Genomic DNA, 11,433 nt, shown 5'->3' on the forward strand with positions numbered 1-11,433 from the left:
AAAATCTACATAATAATAAACCAAATTGTTAGTTAGATTGGTACAATGTCAAAACGAACAACGGACTGATTGTGGTCACAATACGTTGTAAGACTATTAGTCGCTCAAAAATTGATTGTTTGGTTTGAAGGACTAGAAAATTAGTTATCGTGGATTGCGACTTTAGAATAAAGTAAGATATATGTCAAATGTGTGTCCAAGGTATGTACAACTTTAAGATTAATTATGTGATGTAATTTGTATTAGCATTTTTAGCTAGCTCATCCACTTTTTAACGCATTCAAACCTGTCACATATTTGTTAAATCAAATTTTCACTTATCATTGAAAAACACTAAATTTTTTCTGATGTTGTGTTCAGTTTAATTTAACCAACCTTGCATTTTACATCATCACTTGTTTTTTTTAAGTATTATTTTTCAGTACCAATATATTTTCTTAATTTTTTATTTAAAATAGTAAAACGTGTTTAAATTGTATATTCTAAATTAAAAAATTTTAAAAAAAAATTACAGAAGCTAATACTAAAAATCAAATTAAAGTTAAAAGTTACATAAAAATAACCTAAACGTCATAATATTTAGTAACTTCATTAGTATATATATTTTCGTCAAAACTTAATAATTTCATTAGTATATATTATTGGTTACCTTAGATCAAATAAAACAAATGCGCTCTATTTGATACGTGATGGTATTTATGATAGTAAGAAAATCGAAATATTGGTAATAGGAAATTGATTGTGAATTGGATCGGAAGATATGTTGTAATGGATGATTGTTGAATGTTAAGAATTGTACGTAATATACATAATCATGAATTTTGTAGCATTGAGCCCTGCTTGCGGTGCGCGCATATAATGTATATATGTGTGAACCCTCGGGTGGGCAAAAGTAAAATTGCACTAATTTTGACGTTATTTTACTAATCTCGTGAAAATAACGTTAAAAGTGGCGGAAGGTTAATCAGGCATCATGTGGTGGCGTTGATAGCCGAAAGACAAGGGCACATGCACCAATAAGCCGGTGTCCCGATGATTGAGTGCTATGTGCCTTATGTCCAAAGCTTGATGCAAAACTACTATCGAGCCGGGGGTCTCACCGGAAGCAGCCTCTCTATCCCTATGGGATAGAGGTAAGGCTGTCTACATCTTACCCTCCTCAGACCCTACCATAGCATTGCTATTGGTGGGATATACTGAGTACGATGATGATGATGATGATGAATTTTGTAGCATTATATACGGAAGTCATGCATATTGCATATGGGTGTGGCTACTTGAAAAAAAACAAACAAACAAACAAGGGTAGAACTAGATTTGTAGATGTTATCTAAACTAAAAAGGTTATAAAATACTAAAAGTGTGTCTACTTGAAAAACTATCTATGAGGGTGGATAGAGTGGCTCGGGATGATCATCAACACCGTCAAAATGAAGCCGAACGAGGTAGCTACCCCGAGATCTCAAAGAACGAAGGCCAAAATGAAACAGGTGGGATGTGAAACCGAGAATTGTGAAAGATCGGTTGGACACCACCCCATGGCGGTCGGTACCGACCCAAAATCCTTCGCAATCCACTTTCAGAAACACCATTTCGTCCACCCTAAAGAATGTTAACAATGTTGAAAGATGGAAAACCATAGAAAATCACAAATATGCATGTCATTTTATCTTTTTACATCACATATATAAACTATCTTTTTATATTCATGTAAATACATCAACTAACTGGCTTGAACATTATTATTGTTTTCTCGTACAAGATCAATGTAAGCATTGACATGACGTCATTTGTACACGTATTGACATATACATGCAGATATATAACATATCTTTTGTGTTTGGAAAAGATGTCCATACACAGTTGAGCATCAACTTTGATTGATATCTATTTTTATGGGTTACTGACCAATTATATTTAGTTTTTTTTAATCTTTTTAATATTAAAAGTGAAAAGAAAGGGAAAGAAACCCAAAAGGATTGGTGTTTGGGTCTGGGCCCAAAATGGGCGACCTTGGGCTAGCGGGTCAGTTTGAAACTGCTGCACTGGTCCGGATCAAGCCTGGTAAGCAGGAAAAAGAAAGGAAGTATCAACTATCAAGTATGTATTACTATTAACGGATTTTTGTAAATGAACTCTTAAGCAGGGCGGATCTAAACAAATGTGTGCCGGTTTACAGGAACCCACTGAGTTTCGGATATTAGATAAAACACCTATATTAAATACTAGTTTTAGAGCCCGTGTTACACACGAGATAATTCAAATTATAAAATTATAAGTAAAACAAATAATTACATGACGTATATAAAAAATGTATTATATCTATGCTTGTATATATACAATGTGTACATAAATTGATTTTATTTATATCACAAAATGGTTTTTTTAAATGAACTTAATAAAAAAATTTCTGTGCAAAATCGTACCCGAGAATGCTTCTTTCTATTGAAAATTTCATTCTCGGTGTCATATATGCATAATTGAAAGAATTTTGATTATGAACCAATTTCGAAAATAAGACTTCTCATACGATAGTAGTTCTAACCACTCAGCCTAAATACAAAAGAGATGTTACCTTTATTGATATATTTATCAATTTACCACCCATCTAAAGAAAGTAGGATATTAAATTGTAAGATTGGATGTTCTTCAAGAACTATGTTTTTCTAAGCTACACCATAAAAAAGAATTTGATAAGTTTCAGAGGGCTTCTCGACTTTGTCATAATGACAACATAAAAAATAACATGTTAACTCATTCAATTTTGTGAATATTTTGTTTCATTTGAGCATAGTTTTGCGTGGCATGCTTCCCATATAACGTTCTGATCATTATTGAAGGAAAAATTACTGTTGACATAAATATTTGAAATTTGATAAAAGTTAGAAGCATTGATAGGCATGGGGGTGGCATGTCGAAAGTGTTCGCAATCTTTTCTTAAGTTTTAATAGTTGAGGGAAAAATAGTCAATTTGCCAAATCCCAAACCTTTTGATTATTTCAAAAAATGCCCTTAAAAATAAACTTGAAACCCGAATCATGTTTAAAATTCTAACTTTCATACTTTTGACATTTTAAAGTTAACACTTTGAACCCATAATAATTTTGACGATAAATCTATTTGCATTCTCAAACTTTTAAAAATACTCAAAATTTTTATTTTTGACTCGTAACAAAATTTGACCTAAATGTAGTTAACTTGTACCAAACAATCTATTTACGAACTTTTGACCCATAAAATCAAATTTAACATCCACAAAAAACCTAAAACAATTTTCATTTGAGAAACATAATTTGTTGTTGATTTTTCGAATTCACCAAGTATTTTGAAATATATAGTAAAATAATATGTTAATATTTATATATATATATATATATATATTATATAAATATAGTGTAAAAGGAAAATGAATAATTATTGATTTATTACATATTAGTTTTGGAGGGAAAAAAATTATAAGAATTAACCAAAACATGACAAGTGTCTCTATTTATTTTACTTTATTAGAATATGTAGATAGATGAGAGTGTAGCCACGTATAAATTATAATTTATAAGTGAACCCATACACAAAGTTGAACCAGTGGTAAACACTAGCCTTTTTATTGTTGGAACCTGTGTTCGATTCCCTCTATAGTCTAGTGGTAAACGCCAACACTCTATCTTCACAATATTGATTTATTCGTGTATGATATATGAGAGAACAAAAATTATGCTACAAATTAAAATTTCTTGAAAATAATGGATATAAAATGGTGGCTTGTGGTTAACTATTATATAAAAAAGTTGCTTATCATAAGTTCCATCCTGCTTGATGATGATGCAAAACGATCACTGAGTTCATTTGCGTTATCATCATCTACCGAGGTTAAGGTGAGATTCCGTCTCATGTACATCTAATTTTTTTTCCCTCTATTAAGACAAAAATATGTTATTTAGCCTAAATGCCAAACTGTTGAGAATTTTTGTGGTCGGATTATATTAGACTTGATCTATAACACATCCACCATTGTTACTCCAACTCCTTCGAACCCCAACATCGCCCAGCCACCACCTCCGTCGCGCCGCCCTCTGCCTCCCCTTGACCCTTTAGTCCTTCACGGTAAGCACATATTTCGTTTAATGCATATTTAATGTTTTGATTCAAAATTTTTTGTTTGTTTGTTGAAATTATAATTAGAATGAATAAAATGATGATTATGTTGAAGTTTGTTAACTAAATTACACAATTAATTTGTGTGATAAACCTTAATTGACCAGAATCATCGAACCAACCTTAACTGTGAGTTGTGCTTGTAACATTGCTCATAAGGGGAGCTTGCATTTTAGACATAATACGAAATAAATCGAGTATTATGTAACAAGTGTATTTTAAATTTTAATTAAATAAAATTATTCTTCACTAACTTTCTATATGCAGTGCTCTTTGTACTTGAGTTCTTGTGCATGCAAGTCTATGTGTAGCTTTGTGTTAATACCCTAGGTGGTCACACCTAGGGTATCAACACAAAGCTACACATAGACCAGTGGGTTCACCAAGCTTTGGGGCACAATCAAAGTGTGTGTGGTACCGATGGGAACACCACCCAACAGTTTGGTACCAAAAGAAATTGGCGTAAGAAGGATGTGCATGTTGGTCATCCTAAAAATTCATTATAAAAATCAAAAACATATTATAATAATGATTTAAACGATAAAATGAATTATTATTCAATTCAACGGGTTGTGGAAATTGTAAACTAATTTTTCGGCTCCTAAGATTTAAAGTTTTGTTTTTAGTAAGATCATATTTGTTACTTAAAGGGGTTACGATGCAGCTTATTGTTTACCTGCGAGTTGAATCAAGCAATGAAAGTATTTGTATAAATAAAAGAATCAATACTGAATTTTAATAATACTTATTTAAATTAAATAATAGATAATGGTTTGTGATGAGTGGGATGGTTTAGTTTTCCATAGATTTAAGATAGATTGAGATGGGCTGAACAAAGAAGCTAATCCGACTTTAATACTTTGAAATACTCCTACCACCTTTATGAGGTTGTTTGACTATAATGTTTGTTTTTTTTTGTTTTGGAAAACTGGAAATAAATAATCCCACCTTTTGTGTATTGGCCGATAATAATCTCATATTTAAAAATCACTAGCAATGGTCCCACCTTTTAATTATTTTTGTCTCATTGGTCATTTATTAAAAAATACTTAACGTCGTTATGTTTTTTCCCTAGTTTCAAACCGATGTTTTAGAGCTTTTGATTGGAAGAACGATACGAGTCGACCGATGTAACACTTATCTCGAAATGGTGATCCAAAAGACGAAACAATGTTTCAATTCGGGTGCTTGAATTTCCAATTAACAAAAATCAAGCCATTTGAATCACCGTTTCGAAATAAGTTTTACATTAGTCGACTCATATCATTATTCCGATCAAAAGCCTAAAACATCGGTTTGAAACTAGGGGAAAAACATAACGACGCTAAGTATTTTTTAACGGAGGACCAATGAGACAAAAATAGTTAAAAGGTGGGACCATTGTTAGTGATTTTTAAATGTGGGATTATTATCGGCCGATACACAAAAGGTGATTATTTATTTCCAATTTTTCTTTCTTTTTGAATCTCGTTGGGATAATTGTTATGATCATTTGTTCTCTGTTAAATCAAATAACAAATGATGTTGAAAAAGTAGTGAAACATAGAGTTTTTTTTTACCCAAGTGAAAATCTGTGTTTTTAACTTTTAACATATGCAATTATATATGTAATTTTGATTAATATAATTATTATTTAGTGATCTTGCATTTCACTATGTAATATTGTAATAGCTTTGCAACAAACATAACCGTGTCTAGCACGAAGTTAAGATAAACAAGGTTTAGATGTTCGAAGTGAATTGGAAAGGAAATGTATGGAATGGAATGAAATGGAACTTGTTTCACATAGAAAAGTAGAATTTGAGGTGGTTCATATGTAGAAGCATTTCTTACACATAATCTCTATTGACAAAGAAACAAATGAGAATCCCAAGGGTGCGAAGCACTCTATCTCGCACATGCGTGGACATTGCATGGGCTATGAAGAAATGTGGCGCTTTGTTGTCTCATTTACACTTTGCAAGTTTGTGTCTTTTACGTTTTTAAGATGCATTTGGGTAAGAGGATTTTGTTAATAAATAAGCTAAGAGACTTCTAAATTAAGCCAGATTTCTAAAACAGAACATTGTGAGCTCATCAAAAGAGACGCCCATCAAAATCTAACTTATTCAGCAAAGTCACAGACTTCCGTGCCAAAGCATCCCTAAGCTTAGGCTTCTTCTTGGCCGACTTCAAAACCCAGATGTCCACCAAAGACTTGGAAACCGTAGGCTTCTGTGCCGCAAACCTGACACGCCGCCCGTGCACAGGTTTGTGTCATAAACCTTTACGTAATAGCCCGCGCATGAGCCTTTCTTTTTGCTGCCACCACTACCATAAGTCGTGCCCTTCTTACGGCCTTCCTTAGTCTTCGCTAGCGGCTGAGGTTGGTGATGGTACTCATAACAACTATAAAATCGCGGGGCGGGGTCAGTGCTTCGCCAGAAGAGGCAGTAGACTCCTCACTAGAAGAGTAGAAGTGAGAAGCACATACACTTCACTCGAGGTCATCACATATAAAGATCTAGGATTGGGAAATGTGCAGCATTTCGGTTTTTCCATTTTTTGTATTTGTATTGTATACCCGACCCGTTTAAAATTTTTGATTTTCATGAAAGATTATTTTTTTTATTATGATATTTATCGTTGATTTCTATTTTTTTAAGTTACAACCTCAATTTCAAACGCTATTTCGCATATTTTATACTTTACTCAAAGTCTATTGGTTAAAACTGTCAATTTCTAAACTTTCTGCGAAAAGTTGTTCTTTGTGTATCGCATGACCAAATTTAATAAAGTTCTCATTCATCGTCTATATTATTATTATCGAATCATATTATTCATTTCAAGTTATTAACATTATTTTCGTATGTGTAAATACTCAAATCTATGTTCATTTCATTGTTTACATGTGTAATCGTTAATTTGACACGTTAACCGAGTATGTCTAGATTAATATTTTAACATGTAACATAAATAATTATGGTCATCTCAAATTAATTTTTATCCTAAGTATTTTACTTGACATCTTTTATTAAAAGAAAAACACCTTTATAATATATTTCAAACAAAACTTTCTCTTCAAGACTTACCTATTTAACTCCCTTCTAATCATAACTATAAATAACCCCCCCCCCCCCCTCATTTTTATCTTATTTCTTTTTCTCATTCATCTCTTCTTCTCTCCCTAAAACATTCCTTCAAGTAAGTTTTTAATTTATATTCTTCATATATTCAAAGGAAATGATCATGATTTATATGTTTGTTCTTCATTCTCTCTTGTTTTTTCTTATGTTATAGTGGCTCTAAAACCATAACATAATCATATTTATGATCCCACCTAATTCATACACCATGGTATATGGGGTGGAGGAGACAAAGAACATAAGGTTGAAAGACGATCTATTTGTCACATCTTAAAAAGTTCTTACATTATTGAAGTTTTTGTTTTGTTTAAATTATTTTGATTCATGAACCATAAAGATTCTGATAATGTATGAATAAACATATTGTATTTATCATACCGCAAGTGGTGCATAACTTTCTTATCAAAATCCATTCCAAAACATAAAAAACATTGTTATTTACAATGTTCTAGATTTGACAACAAAATTGTTCAAAAAAGGTTGAGCAATAACTTGGGCATAAAAAATTAAAACGGTGCAAGGCCAATACCTATTATTAACTTTATTGAGTTACGGTTCTAACTACTATTTATTTGTATTTCTATTCTTTCGTATGGCTTCACAATCGTTATTTTAAAATTAACGCGCAGATTTGTACCCTCTGTGAAAAGATCGACTATTTGAGCCTATCTCGGTCCGAATATGGGAAAACTTTCTAAAGAAAAGTTGTTCCTTATATATTAATTTAGTTTACCGAAGATTTTTATAATTTTTGAGAAGTTATTTATATTTTTAAACATATACGCAATCGGTGATAAATCTGTCCAAAACTGATTTCGTTTTTCTTGTTTGTTTTTCAACTTCTACTTCTGTTATTTTAATAAATATATGTTTCTTTGACCTCTATTTATCAAGCGCATTCTAAATAAGCCTTAGTTAATTGGATTTAGGAATAACTCGTTAGGAGTCACCCAAGATTAATCAAAGATCCGATGTTTTCATTCACCAATCAAGGTGAGTAATCACATCCCCCTTTTTGCCGTTTTTTTAGTTTTGGGGGCTTTATGTGTACGAAAACCTAATTGTTATTATGATGTTATTCTCAAGAACAATTCAAATATTTGTGTGATGTGTAATTACTCAATTAATTGTTGATTGTTATATGACTACGTGTTTATTGCTTTTGGGTTGGTATCTCATCATCATCCTCATTAGTATGATCATACGACGTTCGAGTAAACTTGACTGAACTAGTGTTATGACGAAAATACATAAATTGTTTATATTATTTGTTGTAGTTATTTCCATTTATTATTATATTATATCAAATTGTGGTTGTTCACCCAACATGTGTTGTTGACAAACTATATTATTTTTACCCATATTGTAGGTTGCTGTTTGAGATGATTGAAGTTGAAGAATTTAGATTTGGACCTTGGGATATTCTATTAAAAAAGAATATTTTTTATTTTTGATTGGGTTTGATTTATTTTTATTTGAACGCTTTTGTGTACTTTGATATTGAAATAAAATAATTAGTTATTGCCAATTTATTTAATTTAGTGTCTTTGAGCTACGAGCAATCTTAGTCGCGCCACGACATATTCTGCCGTAGGCTGCGGTGTGACAAAAGGTCTCACCTTCGCCCGCCTCCTTGCGGGAACAAGAAGTAATCCCAGGTTTGGTCCAGAATTGGCGCATCTTCTTCAAGGTCGTGCGTGACCATCTTTCCGATGTCCTCATCAACAAGTGTGCCAAACACGCTTCCCGCATCTACAATTATACAACCAAGTAAAAAAAACTATTTATGTATACATATACATATATATATATATATATATATATGAAAGTTCAAAGGAGGAAAGTTACCAACATCATCCCTACATAAATAGGGGATCTTGTTCGATTCCTCCCAGATGCAACTCGTTCCAACCCCACCAGAGCGCTCTCGAGAATGTAGCGCAAAGGTCGAATGACGGGTCAAAGTAGCAAACCATTCCTTCCCAGTGTACACCATCATTTGAGTCTTCTGAAGAGCGGACTTTGTGTCATGGAGCGTCATCTTAATAGGGATAACGTCCTCGTGGACATAAAAAAAACTTGTTGCGCCAGTCATGGAGCTTCAAGGTGACTCACTAACCATCAAATGATACCCTATCTCTTCACTAACGTTTTTCATCAAAAGAGAAACCCTTTAGAATATGGTCCAAGGTTGGATCGGAAACCACTCTACTGAATGACTAGTCTAGATAATAGTAAACTTTTGTACAGAGCGAAATTTCGTGTTCGTTCGATAAAGAAATGAATTTGTTCGTGTTTGTCGTTAACATTTCAAAGAAACATAAATGAACACACACGAACTTATCTTAATTTGGCGGTCATAATTGGAGGTTGGCGGGTCAATGTGTAACAACCGAAGTAAATCATGCCGAACTCCTATCTTTGATACCATTTGTAACAACTCAAAATTGTGCCAGGATATTGTTTTTGTTACCTCTGATGGATTGCCTATCCAGGAACTTACAGTTTACTTAGGCTGTTTTAAATAGTGTTAGAGCTAAGGTCGAGCCAGTGTACCAACGAGGACGCTGGCTCCCTAAGGGGATGGAGATGTAAGTCCCACGTTGATTGAGGAGGATAATGAAACATTCCTTATAACGAGTGGAAACCTTATCTACCGAGACATGTTTTGCATGGGCGAGCAATTCGTTGGGAGAAAAGAAAATAGCGAGTTTCTCTATGGGTAATCTATCAGGGTCAAAGCGGATAATATCCTTGCACAGTTTACTTAGGCTTGTTATACAATGAATTGGAGCGACAAAGACTGGGATGCGTGGTGTGAGGTTGCGTGTAACTACAATGGCAAATGAGAGGAAACGAGATTATGAGAGTAGTCAATTTAGGTTGCCGAGTTAAGTTAGTAAAATAATAATGTAAACGGACGTGAACGAACAAACGTGAATGAATGAACATAAACGAACATTTTGCCGAAAGTTCATAAACATAAATGAACGAACACTATCTCTTTTCATGCACGTTCATTTAATTAACCGAACGAAATTCCTTGTTATGTACTTACGCTGGTTTGTTTAATAAGCGAACAAACGTTAAAAGACTTTCCGCCAAACAGTTTTCAAAACCTTCGGTTCATTTACAACCCAATTCAAAGCTAACTTAGCTGAATTAGAAAGATAATATAATTACTTATGGGTTGGTTAACAATTTGACACATGTTTCCGATTGTGTGATGATGGGAGGTTGAAAGAGAGAGAAGGCGAATGTGAAATAGGATCGGCCACCCCAACACACTTTTGCATTTTACCCAAACTTTATTTTGATCCACTTAAACCCAATCCAATTTATCCAATGCCTGCCACATGTTCGACCATTTGCCCGAGTGAACAAGATCAACATATTATTATGCCCACTGGTTGATCGCAGGTCATCATTACGTGTCCCAGTGCCGTCTTTTTTCCTGTCAAATTCTTGGTGCCTTATTTGTCGTGATCTAAGCACTCACAGACCACCTCAGATCTGGAATCTTTAGTATTTTATAGTTTGGTCCCATGAAGTCTGCACACACAGTCATGTTTCATCCTTCAATTTAATATCTGTTTTTAGTACTAAAAAAAATCTAATGTTTAATCAAACTGACATAAATAAATATCTGTTTCTTTGGTTTTCAAATGGATTTGTAATGAACTAATGAAAACACATAGTTGGTGATTATATTTTTAACAATTAGTTCAAACATGATTTTTTTTATTTATCTTGTGTGATACTTTTATACTAGCTAAAAAGGGAAAAACACTGACTTAGAAATTCAAACATGAAAAAAAATAATTTGGGCTATTAGTGAAGTTAGTGCTTTGATTTCGTCGGCAGAAAAGTTTTCTGACTTTTAGTAATTTCTAAATTTTTCCTTTTCTAGTTAAATGTGTAAATCATTTGGTATTTATTTTTTGGTTTATAATTTTGACAATCCAACAATATCTGTCAAATTTTAAATTTTCTTATATGTTTTTATTCATCAACAAACTAGGTTATAACCTCGTGTATTACACAGGTTTAATAAAGTAAAAATAAAATAGTTAGCAATTGAGATAAGATACTCTTTGAATGTCCAAATAAATTTTATGTCGTGTATGATCAAAACGTGTAATGTTTATTGAGTTTA

This window comes from Bidens hawaiensis, unplaced genomic scaffold (assembly GCF_021521415.1).
Source record: "Bidens hawaiensis isolate Kalapana, Puna unplaced genomic scaffold, B.hawaiensis_p1.1 tig00018033_1, whole genome shotgun sequence".
NCBI classification, from domain to species: domain Eukaryota; kingdom Viridiplantae; phylum Streptophyta; class Magnoliopsida; order Asterales; family Asteraceae; genus Bidens; species Bidens hawaiensis.